General features: G+C 37.3%; 1 protein-coding gene across 1 annotated transcript in view; it reads left to right on the top strand.

The window, feature by feature from the left end:
• Positions 1-15,450, top strand: part of LOC141427155 (uncharacterized) — a 44,491-nt gene that overhangs the window by 12,049 nt on the left and 16,992 nt on the right. The gene's annotated exons all lie outside the window — the stretch shown is intronic.

Genomic DNA, 15,450 nt, shown 5'->3' with positions numbered 1-15,450 from the left:
ATCTCAATCAATTCAAAGTCAAAATATCTTTATTCAATTAGGCTATAACAAGCACTTATGAATGTCAAAAAAAATCTACCACCGGTTCGGAAAAACCTCTGCTGAGAAGAATCCGGCAAGAAACTCGACGAGTTATTGGACTTATAAAACACGGTATTAGACTACTTTTTACCCCCGGCGCTAAAAGAGTGGTGTTATAAGTTTTTCGTGAATGACTATCTGTCTGTGCCATCGTAGCTGGTAAAAAAGTGATCCGATTTTGATGCGGCTTTTCAAATCGAAAGCTAATTTAAGCGAGATGGTTCTTAGCTGAACTTTATTAAAATTGATTCAGACGTTTTTGATATCTTGAAGCCTGAATTGACAATATCAGAGGTTATCAACTTTTCTAAGTTGGTTGGGTTATTATTTATTTTATTAATAAAAGCTTTACATAAATATTAGATACTAACATAGTTATTTGAAAAATATGTGCGTAAAAATCCAACATTCAAAACGTTTATTCTGCAAGTAGGCCGCAATGGGCTTTTACCATGTCACTTATTTTATAAACTATCAGCTTTTTCTAAAAGACCATCATTGCCAAGAAGAATGCGCCGCAAGAAAAATGGCAAAAAGTATTTTTTTAAATATTTATTTCATTAATTATATAGGTAATTCCAGCAAGAAGAGATAATATATATAATTGCAGCAAGAAAAACGATTTAGAAATGATGAATTTTCAACTGAATCCCAAGGAATCCTTTTACCAGATGTGTTTTGACAGATACCGCAACGGGTTTCCGTTAATAGGTTTCCATCCGACTTGAGTTTTGTGCTTGCGCTCTCTTAAACTTTTAGTGCCGTGCACAAACCATATCGCCAGATGCTCCCTAGCTACAGGACGTAACTTCACAATCTCGAATTTCTTCGGGATATAATAGTTCAACTTATTACATGTATTCCAGTTACATACGGATCGCCAAAAACCTCTCCTTGCAGTCAGGTAAAAAATAACGTAAACATTACGATAATCTTGCGATTTGTGACATATAAACAAGATGATTGAGACTGTTGTTGTAAAGATGTAATAATGGGAGGAGGTGTAAAATAATCGAGTTTTAGCATCATCATCATGTCACCCGTAGGACGTACATTGTTGGACATAGACCTTCAGTTGCTTCGATTGGAAACGACTTGAATCCACAGTCCGACAAGAACAAGACCGGTTCTTTTTTGAGACAGTGTTCTTAGGAAAGTAACCCTTCTAAAGAAGTGTACCTATTAAGAAAAAATGTGATTTGGAAAAACATCTTTTACGATCAACTTATTAATACTCGTATTATTCAAGTTTAAGTTTAACAACTCTTCAAATGCCAAAAATGTTCGTAGCATGGCATAGCGGAATGTACGAGTAGGTATGTTAGAAGTAGAAGGAACTACGTCGCAATATAACAGCCGAGTTCCTAAGCACCACTTCCCTTTATTGGTGTTAGTACTCGGGTACGTGCACTAAGACCTGCCCCGGAGATTAAACTTACCTATTTACCTTTACAATCCGCTGAAAGGGTGCTAAGGTAAATCATCAGCTCATTGCAACGTTAATCTAATTGTTTAGAAAGCTTAAACACCTACGAGAGCAAATAAAATAGGAGTACGAGCATATTTATTATACATTTACGATTCTTTCTGTGCAAAACATCGTAAAGTTCTAACGTATATAGCAGTGTTACTGAACCCTTGGGTCGAAACCCGCAAGAGATATCACAACTTTTATCATAGAAAATAAAGTTTGACAATCTCTAAGATACATTGACAGCCGTCACGTCCGAAATAGAATAATAATAATATTTTTACGTTACTGTTAACCTCCCTTTATACGAGTTATGCTAATTACTATCTGTTAATTTGTCTCTGACTGACACATTTGTTCTCTAAGAAAAGTTTACTTTAGCTTATTGTGTTTCCCATCGTTTTGTATTATTATTGCTTTCTTCTGTATTTCTGCTTGAGTGTAAGTACCTACCTATTGTTTGGAGTAAAGTGAGTTTGCTATTACGAACGAGTACACACATACCCCATAAGTACAATACAGAGTTAAACAACACAAAACAACGTATTATTTTGCATTTGTCATTCTCTATCGATCTCAGAGATCTTGTAAGTCGCTACACTCCATGAGGACCTTTAGTAAATCTTCCACCGGTTTCCCGCAACTCTCACGATGTCGTCAGTCCAACTGGTGGGAGGCCTGCCAACGCTTTGTCTTCCGGTTCGTGGTCGCCACTTGAGGACTTTTCGCCCACAACGGTTATCTGTTCTTCGAGCGATTTGGCCCGCCAATTGCAACTTCAACTTGCATATTTTTCCAGCTAAGTCGGTGACTTTAGTTCTTCGACGAATTTTCGTAACCGTTAAGTTGTTGTTCATTGTGGCGTTCTAAGGGGGAGTCCTTTGTTCAGCAGTCGACGTCTTCCGGCTCATGATGATGATGATGATGAGTGAACCTTCAAATCGAATTCCTAGCTAGCAATGGAGAGCGCTACTGCCCTTACCGCAGATTTTGAGCATCATCACTTTGGGTTATCACTGATCTATCTTATCTCTTAGACAAATAAAAAATAAATTATAGAATGTATTTAACCACATCACTTCTGAACGGCTGCTCCTGTATGATTAATTATTTTTTTGTTATGTTCGCAAATAACAAGACCAGTTTTGTGGAAAAAAAACGACAAAATACATAGTAAATATTTTTTATTGGCGTGGCAAACCGAGACGGAGGTGGCGGGACGACTTAGACGTATTCAGAAACGACTGGCATAATTTAGCTGCTGGCAGGGGAAGTTGGAAATCTATATTAATTCGCATAAATTAATTGTCCTAATTAAAATTAGCATAACGTTATTTCGCATAATTATTATTTCGCATAACATTAATTCGCATAACTGAATACGCATAATGTAAATGAGCATAATGTGGATATAAAATGTTGGCATAAATTTAATTAGCATAACATTACTCTGCATAATTATAAAAGAGTATAAACATAAAATGATTATTTTAATGAAATTTTAAATTTTATTTGTCAAGCAATATATATTATAAAGTGTTACATTAAGTGAAAAATTATTGCTAAAAGTAAAATGATTATTGTTTTATTTACTCAATCCAATTAGATATGAGAAGTGAACTACTACGTGAATATATATATTACTAGCGTTTACCCGCGGCTTCGCACGCGTAAATCATTAGGTACAGCAGTTGAATTGAAATTCCGGGATTTTATTAAATTCTCTCGGGAATTCCCTAAAATTACATCGTGGTTTCATTCAAAGTCAAAGTCAAAATATCTTTATTCAATTTAGGCTATAACAAGCACTTATGAATGTCAAAAAAAATCTACCACCGGTTCGGAAAAACCTCTGCTGAGAAGAATCCGGCAAGAAACTCAACGAGGTATATATATTTTTTTTAAAACAGATTTACAATATTATTAAATGATATGTATACATCACAAGTATTTAACACAACTTTATTTTTAACACAGTAGGTTCGCTATTTGAAGGGATCGCTAATGCGGATCGGAATTATTTCCAAATATCCCTGTCCATGATATAATCATTAACTTTATAATACGCCTTTGATATTAATGTCTTCTTGACAATAGATCTGAATTTTGTATCCGTTTCATTTGTAATATTTTTTGGAATTTTATTATAAAAACGTATGCAATTTCCCAGAAAAGACTTTTTGGTTTTAGCCAGTCTGTAAGATGGAACTTTAAGCTTCCCTGTGTTTCTAGTAGCCTTTGGCTTATCGACGTTAGTGGGAAAATCACATATGTTCTTTCTAACATACATGATTATTTCAAAAACATAAAGCGACGGCAGGGTTAGGATATCTGTTTCCTTAAAAAAAGATCTTAAAGATTCACGCGTCTTCAAATTATAAATTGCTCTAATTGCTCTCTTTTGTAAGATAAAAATTGACTCAATGTCTGCAGCAGATCCCCATAAAATAAGGCCGTACGAAATAATGCTATTAAAGTAAGCAAAATACACCAACCGTGCCGTCGCCACATCGGTTAGCTGCCGTATTTTCCAAACTGCAAAAGCAGCAGAGCTCAATCTACCCGCGATTGCTGTGACATGAGGTCCCCACTGTAGTTTAGAATCGAGCGTTATTCCTAAAAATACTATTGATTTTACAAATTCAATAGTTTGACCATTTAACTTTATATTAGAAACTGAATTCGAGCTAGATGAATTTATCAACGAGAATTTAATACATTTAGTTTTCTTAGGATTTAGTAACAAATTATTGGCAGCAAACCATGCGGATATCACGGACAGGGTTTCATTGGGCTCAATGAAGTCGGTATCTTTTCTACTAACCTTGAACAGTAAAGACGTGTCGTCAGCAAACATAACTATACCCGACTTTTGGCTTACCATATAAGTAAGGTCATTTACATAAATAAGATACAGGAATGGGGCAAGAATGGATCCTTGAGGCACTCCCATTTCGACCACAGATCCCTCCGATACCGTTCCGTTAATCGCTACCTTTTGCTTTCTTTGTGTGAGGTAAGATTTAATGAGTTCTAAAGCGAGGCCACGAATGCCATAAAAATTTAACTTACAAATTAAAGTATCATGATCCACACAATCAAAAGCTTTCGAAAGGTCGCAGAATACACCTATAGCGTCATGTGATTCCTCCCAAGCTTGCAATATGAATTTAACTAAACTATGACCCGCGTCTGTAGTAGACCTGCCTTTTGTGAATCCGAACTGCTGTGGATGCATGATTTTATGGGTATTAAAATGCGAGATCATTTGCGTCAGCATTATTTTTTCGAATATTTTGCTAAACGCTGATAGGATGGACACAGGACGATAATCAGAGGGATTATCTTTATCACCTGATTTGAAAATAGGAACTACTTTACTATATTTCATCAAATCTGGAAATACGCCTTCATCTATACAGCTATTAAATATAAATGCTAAAGTTGGAGCAACGACATCTAAAATGGAATGTAGAACCTTAACTGAGACGCCCCACAAGTCTTCCGTTTTTTTTACTTTCAATAATCTAAAAGTCTTAATGATGTCACAGGGAGAGACATGCGTGAATTTAAAATTACTTAAGTTTGGAATAGATACATTTTGTTTTAAGAGCGATTCAGCTAACTTTGAGGAAGACGCGAGACATTTTGTCGTTTCGATGGGGATTTTAAAGAAGTAGGTATTAAACTCGTTAGCTACTTTAACCGCGTCCGTTTCTAATACGTTGTTAATCTTTAACGATATAGAGGACTCCGCGTTCTTACGTCGACCGGTTTCAGTATTTATAATTTTCCAAACTGTTTTAATTTTATCATCAGAGGACTTAATTTTATTAGTTACACGGGCTGCTTTTGCTTTATTACATATAATTTTGAATAATTTTGAATAATCCCTGACATACTGGTGGAAACGTTCATCAGTGGTACACGATTTCTTATCATAAAGATCATATAAGACGTCCCTACTCCTACGTATTCCGGGTGTAGCCCATTCATGGAATGATAGTTTGTTTCCTATTTTAATACGTTTTTTACTACACGTTTTATCGTATTCCTCGCATACAGTATTTAACAATACATTGACGTTAAATTAAAGCAGCCATGCCAAATTTAATGACTCTAAATCCAGCGGTTGTTGTTTCGAGATTGTATCCCTATCCCGTGGGAATATCGGAATAAAAAGTATCCTATGTTTTAATCCAGGTTGTAAACTAACTTTTCGCCAAATTTCATCCAAATCCGTCCAGCCGTTTCAGCGTGAAGAAGTAACAAACATACTCACTCACTCACTCACTCACAAACTTTCACATTTATAATATTAGTAGGATTAGGTTATCATAAAAAAGCGCCAAGTGCGAGTCGGACTTGCCCATGAAGGGTTCCGTAGCAGCAAGTAACATAATATAAAAGTTTCCTTTACTTTACGATTTATGACTTATTAAAAAAAACTACTTACTAGATCTCGTTCAAACCAATTTTCGGTGGAAGTTTGCATAGTAATGTACATCATATATTTTTTTAGTTTTATCATTCTCTTATTGTAGAAGTTACAGGGGGGACACACATTTTACCATTTTGGAAGTGTCTCTCGCGCAAACTATTAAGTTTAGAAAAAAATGATATTAGAAACCTCAATATCATTTTTAAAGACTTATCTATAAACACCCCACACGTATGGGTTTGATGAAAAAAAAATGTTTTTTTTTAAATCGTCTATCAGTGCGAAGTCTGAGCGGGTAGGTAGTTAACATAATACCTATTTAGTTCGTAGTTTACCGTTAGAAGATGGATTTTATGGATATTTCAACAAAAAATTATGTTCACATAAACGAATCACTCAAAGTGTAGGGTTGCAAAATGTTTTAGGTCGAAGGGGTCGCGTCATGGAAAAGGGTGAAAAACTCTGGTGTGTACAAAGTGATATATAGATGTAATTACAGTGCATTCGAATAGAGTCGTTTGTCCCCGGAATAGCACTCAAGTGAGTTGTTTAACGGTTATTTACGTCACCAAAATGTGTTTCTAGAAAAACTGCTGTGTAATTTGACCGTAATTGTATCGGTCTCAGAGGGTAACAAATCTGAATGGTACAAAAATGCGATCTTCCCATCTCCAGCGTACGTCTCTAAGAATGATAAGAGTTGGACTGTAGTTCCATTGCAGGCACAATGCGCGTTGGGAACTTCACGCACACCATAGGATTGCTTAGCAGATGTTTTTAGATTTTCTGGTTATATTTTCATTCTAAAATAAATAGGTCAATGTCTAATATCCGTAACAGACGATCGAACGGTCCGGCGGACCGTGAGGGACGCAGCGATCTGTTAGAATGGGATATCCATACCACCATCTTACTCTAACAGACAGTTGTGTCCCTCTCGGTCCGCCGGACCGTTCGATCGTCTGTTACGGCTTTTATGTCATTTCGTAAATCTCAGAGAGTCGCGCCTAGGTTCAGCACACGATCGTCAGTACCTACCTGAGAGTTCATTGCATTGGTTGTTAAGTTGTTACAGCATATTTGATCGATCGATCGATCAATCGCCTTGTTCCTCGTATATTAAATCATCTTACATAATCAGCACTAGTAGAGGTAAATTATTTCCTCGCGCGTGTTGTGCTTGTAACCTCGCTTCGCTCGTCGTCGTGTCGTACCTAATTTTATTACAATAATGTTGTGGAGATATGGTGCACAATACTAATAAAAGCCCTATTTGAATAATAATAACTTCAGCTCTTCACGTTTGTTTTATTTGAACTTCAGCAAATACATGCCCAAGCTCTGTTTTATGTCATACGTTTAAATGGATTAATCGATGTTCACCCAATATCGATTCTTCCTGTTCGCAATTCTGCACAAATCTACATTCCGTCGAATGTCAAACTATGACTCTACATCATGTAGGCAGCCAGTTGTATCCTACAATACATACCGAAATCGATTTGAAGTAGGAAATATTTGGCTCCTTTCAGTGCTAATAAAACGGTGTCGTTAATTTTTGGCAACAAGAAGAGCAACCTTCCTTTGTTTTTTATCTGTTTACATACGCGGCGTGATTTTTGGTACCTTTTAACAAGTCATAAATCTATCCAATTTAACGGCTTCGATTTATGTGATTAACACAACGCGATTGTTTTGATCTGTCATTTACGACTAGGAGAACAGATTCAAAACATTCTGTAATTTATGAGCCATTCTTTTTTTTATATTTCCAGAATTCATAGAACAGAAACGACATTATCTAACGCGCAGACGCCGTAATCGCATTCACTATCTCTTTCTAAACCTCATACCTAAGGGCCAGTACAGACGGACTGCATTCCAACTGCCGACTGCCCATACACTTTTCATTGCAGTTCGATTGCAGTCGGGACAACTGCACTCTGACTGCAATTGAAATGTATGGGCGGTCGGCAGTTGGCAGGTACGTTGCAGTTGGAATGCAGTCCGTATGTACTGGCCACATAGAGTTTGATGGAAAGAAGATGGTTAATGCGATGATTCTGAGTGCGTTAGACAATAATCTTTTAGTTTCTTGAAATTGAAAAAGGTATGTTTAGGATCCGTGCCTCAAAAGGAAAAACGGAACAGACAGAACCCTTATAGAATCACTTATTTTTGTCAAAAGAAAAAGTCATTCAAAAAAGTGTTTCCATATGTGTAAATTGCTGTAACCAAGGAACCTATATGGGATACTTCCGGTTGTCCTAGAAGCTTCAAATTTGATAGTACAAATGTCAGACTTATAACGCCCCGCTTTTTTGCATGGGGGGTTAAAAAGAACTTTTTCACTTCTCATGCGCTAAAAGTAGGCCAATATAGCCTAATAGCCTTACGAGGCCGGAGTAAAGTGAGTACTTTAGTCCTTAGGGAGTAAAAGTAATTAATATTTTTTTTATTTATTTCGAGTGTCTTAGATAAACTCAAACAGCCAGTAGGTACTTGCTTAGTTTTTGGCATAAAATAAGATTGTGTGTGAGGACCATTTTCATGACGAAAATTTTACGTTCTTAGTCTACGTGGTCTTAGTTCTATGCTTTTTCCGCATAGAAGGTGGCGCCATTCTGTTTATTCCAGTTTGTGTATGGACCATTTTGCCGATGCGATTTTGTTATATCTGTGTCTGGTTGGAAAAAAATACTTACCCCGAAAACTTTGAAATTATTGTAGAGCGTAAATCATAAACGATTAATGACTATTTCTTCTCGCAATCGAAGTGAAAAATAGAGTTTTCACCTCGAGACTAAAACTCAATATAAACCGTCGGATAAATAGACACCCTCGCTAAAGCTCGGGTATATATTGGGCAATATTGGCTTATTTTAATCCCTCGATAAAAAATATATTATAAAAGGTCATTAAAAATATTTTTTCATCACACTTGCTCGTAAACAGTGTCGTAACATGCAGGCTACCTTGGTTGCAACCCCCCAAATAAAACCCTCGACCTTAATGTGCTTGTCATGAAACCGTGGTCGGTAAATGAGTCATTGCGCGTACACGTTTTCTTGTCACGAAGTCCAAGGTCGGTAAATGAGTCCGTGCCCGTACTGATGGCGCTGCGTTGTGCGCGTGCGCGCGCTCCTGCAGCAGGACTACATGGACCACATGCACACGCACGTTGCGGCGCATGCCGAGGGAGGTAGAGGGCGGCGCTACCAAGAGCACAGCCTAAGGTATCGCCAATATTTGGAACAATTATATTTTTTCTTTTACAAATATAAAATTTCACTCGCAAATGTGATGAAAAACATTGTATGTCGCACGGGCGGTACTAGAATTACGAACATCGACTCATTAAAGCCCTCAGTCTTCGACTTCGGGCTTCTAATAGACTCTCGTTCGTAATTCCTTATTTACCGCCCTTAAGACACAATGTACTATTATATGACTCAAGACTGTACACAATAAAACTCGTTTTCAGTCACTAATGTGTTCTAAGTTATCCCATTTAGTTCGATGAGCCGCCCTCACAACTTGAACGTCTCAATCCAGGGCAAACTAAAGCTTCTTCCTAACTTCGTTTAGCACCCAACCCTTCAGTTTCCCGTTCAAAGCTCACTGTGTCACTTTCACATAGATACAATTAGAATAGGATAGTATGATTTACGTAGCGGCATGTCGTGTTAACTGGTTGTATAGAAAACTTTAACGTCCCGGAGTCGTGTCTAGGAACCGCAACGTGGGCGTATGTGACAATTATGAAGATAATTGTTGAATGTAGTGGTAGTAGTTATTCATTAAGTAATTGATAGAAAACAAATTGAATAATAATAGTTTATTGCAACTTGTACTCAAACGCAAGCTTTAAGATAAATAGGCTTCAAAATTGTTTTTTTCTTCAATAAATTAATTTTGAAATGAAACCAGTTTTGTCATGGATATTGTAATTTGTTTTATCAGATTCTTGTTTTATTGAATTATTAAATACCTACAACGACAGTAATCGACATGCATTGAAAGCTACAAACTAGCTATAAATCCACATTCAGGGTCCCAAGCCACGACATTACGTCAGGTGTCAGATTGTACAGATCTCCAGGGAGCCCGAGTATGAGTGTAGAGGGCAGCGCTGTACAATGTGCTGTTTGCTTTCTTTAGTGTAATTGTTTAATGTTTTACGCCATACGATTAAATATAAATTGAAAAGCTTTATTGACATGACTGAACTTTTATAATTGTGTACTTAATACTTTTTTTGCATATTTACTTATTCGATCGAGTTATTTACTTTTTGCTTTATTATTATTCTATATCAAATTCCGATATTTCGAAAATGTGTTTAAAAATTTACATGTCTCAACATCTACCAACCTTTATGGTGAAGATGCAATGCCTTATATCAGGTAGTTTCCCAGCAGTTTATCGGAGATTTGGCATCAATTTAATAACTTTACGATACGCTCTACCTACACCTTCTGAGAAACCCTGTATGCAGTTTAGCCACAGATGCACAGAATACCCGAAGTTTCCGGCACAATTGTGTATACTTAATGGAAATCCATTAGCACAATCGGCGACCGTATTTAAGACTTCCGTTCACAAGGCTAGTTGAGGGATAGATGCAAATTTGTTCCTACTGAATTATTTGGGTGGATCTGAGATATCAATTAAGTAAGAGGTCTCGATGATTCTTAAATGATTATTATTCATCTTAGAGCTAAAGTAGATGAATTATTACTATTCGTCAAAATATCGGAAGCTAAATAGTTTAAAAGTAAGACATTCTACAGAATATGAGTAATATAAGTTACTGTGAATGTAATATACCTATATTTAAACGTGCAATTCTAGTATAGTATATTTTTTTGTGATCTCGGAAATTAAGTACCTTTACAATTTTGGTGAAATTTGGTACTTTAGAGTCGAGCTTGGTCTTTTCTCGTAGAAGCTCGATTGCCCAAGAACTAATTAATAATTGTGTCATTTCATTTGCACTATAACGTGTGGATTAATCCAATAAACCGTCTATCTATATTATAGTATTTATATTCATATTATTAAGCCAGGTACTCATCAGGGAGCTGTAACTGAAACCATTGCACGTTACAGTTACCAAAAATCATAGTATATACTTATACGTAGTTCGCGAGCGGAACGCTCTCTGCCCGCAGCGAGCCGATGACGGCTAGGTAAATACTCATTGCGTAACTGTAACCGTTGCACGTTACTGTAACCTAAAAACATAGTGTGTACGGGGTTCGCAAGCCTGCCACGAGCAGAACACGTGCGGCTCGCAGTGAGCCGACGAGTGTCGGTTACTAAAACCTCGTTACTCTACCTATCTGTTACAGCTCGCTTGATGAGTACGCTCGGTGAGGGTGCTTGATGGATGTTACGAGTGAAGATCGTTTCACGCGTACCCACACACTAGAACCTCGTAACGTATAGGTATGTTCGGTTACAGTTACAGCTTGCTAGTGAGTACCCGGCTTTATGTTTCAGGCACGCGACCAAGGTACCCAATGCTTTAAATAATACACATTTTAATCTATCCAAACGCAATTCATGATAGCCTGCAACCAATACGTTAATGCACCACACATTGTACCGGCACGCAATAAATTTTAATATTTATTCTGAAGCAACTCAATATCGCTTTGAAGTCCACCGATATAACGGCAAAGCCAATAAAACGGTAAACCCGTACCGGACACGAGTGCATAAAGCGGTCGTTTACGATTACCGGCTTTAAAACAGTGATTCTGTGGGAGCTAGTTTACGAGCGAGGGGAATAAAGCGAGTTGGACAAATGGGAGAATGATAGCGTTGCTTTTATTTTCAATTATGCTTGGACTATCATCAATTAATTTATGGAATTAAATGACCCAAAAATAACAGTAGATTGTACACCAAGAGCATAAAACGAGCCGTTTTACGCGAGACGTAAAATAGTAGTAATAATAATAATAATAGTAGCCACCCGAGCCGGTACGCGATCTCGGGTAAAATGGCTTGTTTTATGCTCTTGTTGTACAATCTACTATTTTATTACACTTGCTCCTAAGCAGTGCCATAACATACAGGCTAACTTGATAGCAAATAAAACCAAAGGACCCCCTAAATAAAACCTAAGGACCTTTACGTATACCGCCTTTTTAGGGTTCCGGAGTCAAAATGGCAAAAACGGAACCCTTATAGTTTCGCCATGTCTGTCTGTCTGTCTGTCTTTCCGTCCGTCCGCGGCTTTGCTCAGGGACTATCAATGCTAGAAAGCTGTAATTTTGCCCGGATATATATACAAACTATGCCGACAAAATGGTACAATAAAAAATTGTAAAAAAGTATTTTTTATGGTACCTCCCATAGACGTAAAGTGGGGGGGATTTTTTTTGTCATCCAACCCTATAGTGTGGGGTATCGTTGGATAGGTATTTTAAAACCATGGTGTTTGCTTAGACGATTTTTCGATTAAGTGATTTGTTTGCGAAATATTCAACTTTAAAGTGCAAATTTTCATGAAAATCGGGCGTCCCTCCACCCCTCTAAAATCTAAACCGGGGGGGGTGGAAACATTTGAAAAAATTCAGGATGGTAGTAAGTATATCAAACTTTCAAGGAAAACTATAACGGCTAAGTTTGCTTGAGAATTATTTAGCAGCCTAAGGTATAAAATATACTTACCTACACTTGGAAGATTCCGTGTAAAATACGAAATCCTTGGAAAAATATTACTTATACCCTATTTTGAACGTGTCCGACACGCTCTTGGCCGGTTTTTTTAATTTGTAGCCCGTACAGCTACCAATTAGTTCCTTACTCGGCTAGGATGTAGATAGACCTCATGTTGCTTCGGTTAAAAGCGGCCTGCATCCACCGTGAACCAGTGGCAGCGGCTTTAACCACCGTCCATCGCGCTGATGGACGCCCGCTGCGCTTGCCGATCTGCGGTCTCCATTTGAGGACTTTTCGGCCTTAACGGTACTTTAACAAGCTAATCCTTTGGCTACGTCGATGACCCTTGTTCTTCTACATATTCCTACATGAAAATGCAAAAATCTAAATCAAAATGCAAAAATACAATCAATAAAAAGTTAGTCAACATAAAAGTTTGTATCAGTCATTTGCGGAAAAATTTTACCAGGTTGGCTTTGATGCATCGAAGCATATGCCACTCGTTTGGCACGCCGATGTCATAACAATACGTCCTATATAATGAATGAATAGCTAGGCATAATGAATCAAGTTGGCCAGCTGTTATCTCCACGGATGGTAAGCAGTGAATGAGATCTCCACACTCCGGAACAAGTGGCCTGATACCTGGCAGTTGGTGGAACGGATTGAATAGATAAACCGCTTTACCGCTTTCTAATGTATTTTTATGTGTATCGAATATGTCTTGTATTTGTTCTATGTCTGTTTTTATGGCGTTATATAAATGTATTTTCTTTCTTTCTTTTTCTTTCAAACTGAACAACATTAGTTCAGCGACTTTTAAAAATAATTAGTTTTTCAATTTTTATTACACTTTTAAGTTAATTCGAATAAGCAATGTAAAGCGAAATGCTTGATGTTTGTAGCGTAACAGGCGACGTCAGTTGTGTTCTAGGATGGCATACATTGATAGCATTATTTAATTTGTATGAAAAAAGGAAAATTCAAAGACTCCATTATTTTTAAAAGTCGCTGAACTAATGTTGTTCAGTTTGACGAGCACGATCTAGTTTTTAATTTTTTGCTCGTATTTCAGGCCACACCCGGTATTATTTTGGGAATCTAGAATATTGTAACGTACAGTTAAGTATGTGCTGCCTATAGTTTATTTTTTACATTTTCTCCATCTCATCATTTTCTGTATTTATTATGTGGTGTTCGATAAAGAGTCGTATGTGGTATTCCATTTTCCTACACCGGAACTTAATAAGGAATCCCAAGAGCCTGCAATGCTCTTAATAAGATTGTATCGCATTGTGTGAGGTGCTAGCATCCTATATTTATCTCAGGACCAGCTGATTCTGACATTCAAAGAAGCCTCCGCTCATTTGAATGCATATTCAAACCCAGTGCAATATCCAACAGATGGTCTCATAGAAGTATCGAAATACACACAGGGCCGTCTTAGTCTATATGGGGGCCCTGGAACACATATAAGAACCTGGGGGCTTTTTGGAAATTAAAGAAAGTGATCCATACATTTTTATGCTGTGAATGTGCTAAGTATTTTATTTATCATACACATATAAGTATGATTAAATACTAGCTTATAGGGTCTCCTTTGAACAAAATCTTCTGTTATAAGTTTTTGTCAGATTAAAATGGAAAAAAGTTAATATATCGGCCTTTTGGGGGTCCCTGAGCTGGTGGGCCCCGGCCACAAGCCCCGTGTGTCCCTATGATAAAGACAGCATTGAATACACATCTTAAAAAAGTTTCTCTTTTCATAGCCTCTCATTTCTAATTTCAACTAAAACGATTCTTCGATTTTAATCGCTCTCCTTTCATAATCGCTGCCTGCTGCCGTAAAGGGTACCAAGAAAATGTTAAAGTGTCATTAAATATCGATTAGTAGCCCGTATAAAAACGATGGAAGAGGCCATTTATATCCCTTAATACTTTCATTGTTACCAGATGAAAAATTAATGTACTTAATGATGTTAGTTAGTAATAAGAAATGTGTTCATTCATTATTTGTATAATTTTTGTTGTTGTCCTATACTTAACAAACTTGCCTACATAAAATAAAAAACATACATAAAATAAAAATAGAACCTAAAACTAAAACAAATCAGGTACTAAAAGAGTACCCCTCAGGCAAGGTCCCGAAGATGCTGGCAGCGTCTCCTCTTTGTTAGTTAGTTATATCTGAACATAACGAAAGTTGAACGAAAATGGTCATAGGGTGGACTTTTAAGCTGTGTTTCCACCAGAGATGTGCGAAGATGCGTAGCGAGGCATCCTCGCTCAGCGCAGCTCTAGTGGAAACACCTCAGCGAAGCGAGTATAAGTAAATGAAGCGTTTCTATTAGTTTTGACAAATACATTCATCGCTACGCTCCTCGCACATCTGTGGTGGAAGAAGTCGTAGAGGTGAGGTGGTAGAAGTGAATGCTACGTCACACTCAGTCCTCTTTATAATGTAACAACATGACGTGACTTTCAATTGTATTATATTCTCCAGCATTAACTGAGCTTGAAAAACTAATTTTAGATCACGTTTAAAACTTCATGCTGTATGATACGTATCCTCCATCCTGTATATATGTCGGCGGCCGATCGTAAAATCCGCCAGATCACGAAATTCCTAGGCATATAGTGAATTGGGGTCATTTCATGAATTGGCTAAGGGACGTCCGCCATATCGTTCAAAACTCACCGTTCAACGATTTGCCTATTGACGTTCAGGCAGATCATGAAATTCCTAGGCATATAGAGCTAGGAATATCGACGAATGCGTTGC

Source organism: Choristoneura fumiferana, chromosome 4, assembly GCF_025370935.1.
Source record: "Choristoneura fumiferana chromosome 4, NRCan_CFum_1, whole genome shotgun sequence".
Taxonomy (NCBI): Eukaryota; Metazoa; Arthropoda; class Insecta; order Lepidoptera; family Tortricidae; genus Choristoneura; species Choristoneura fumiferana.
The sequence above is the reverse complement of the archived record's forward strand: the minus strand, read 5'-3'. Positions and strand labels throughout refer to the sequence as shown.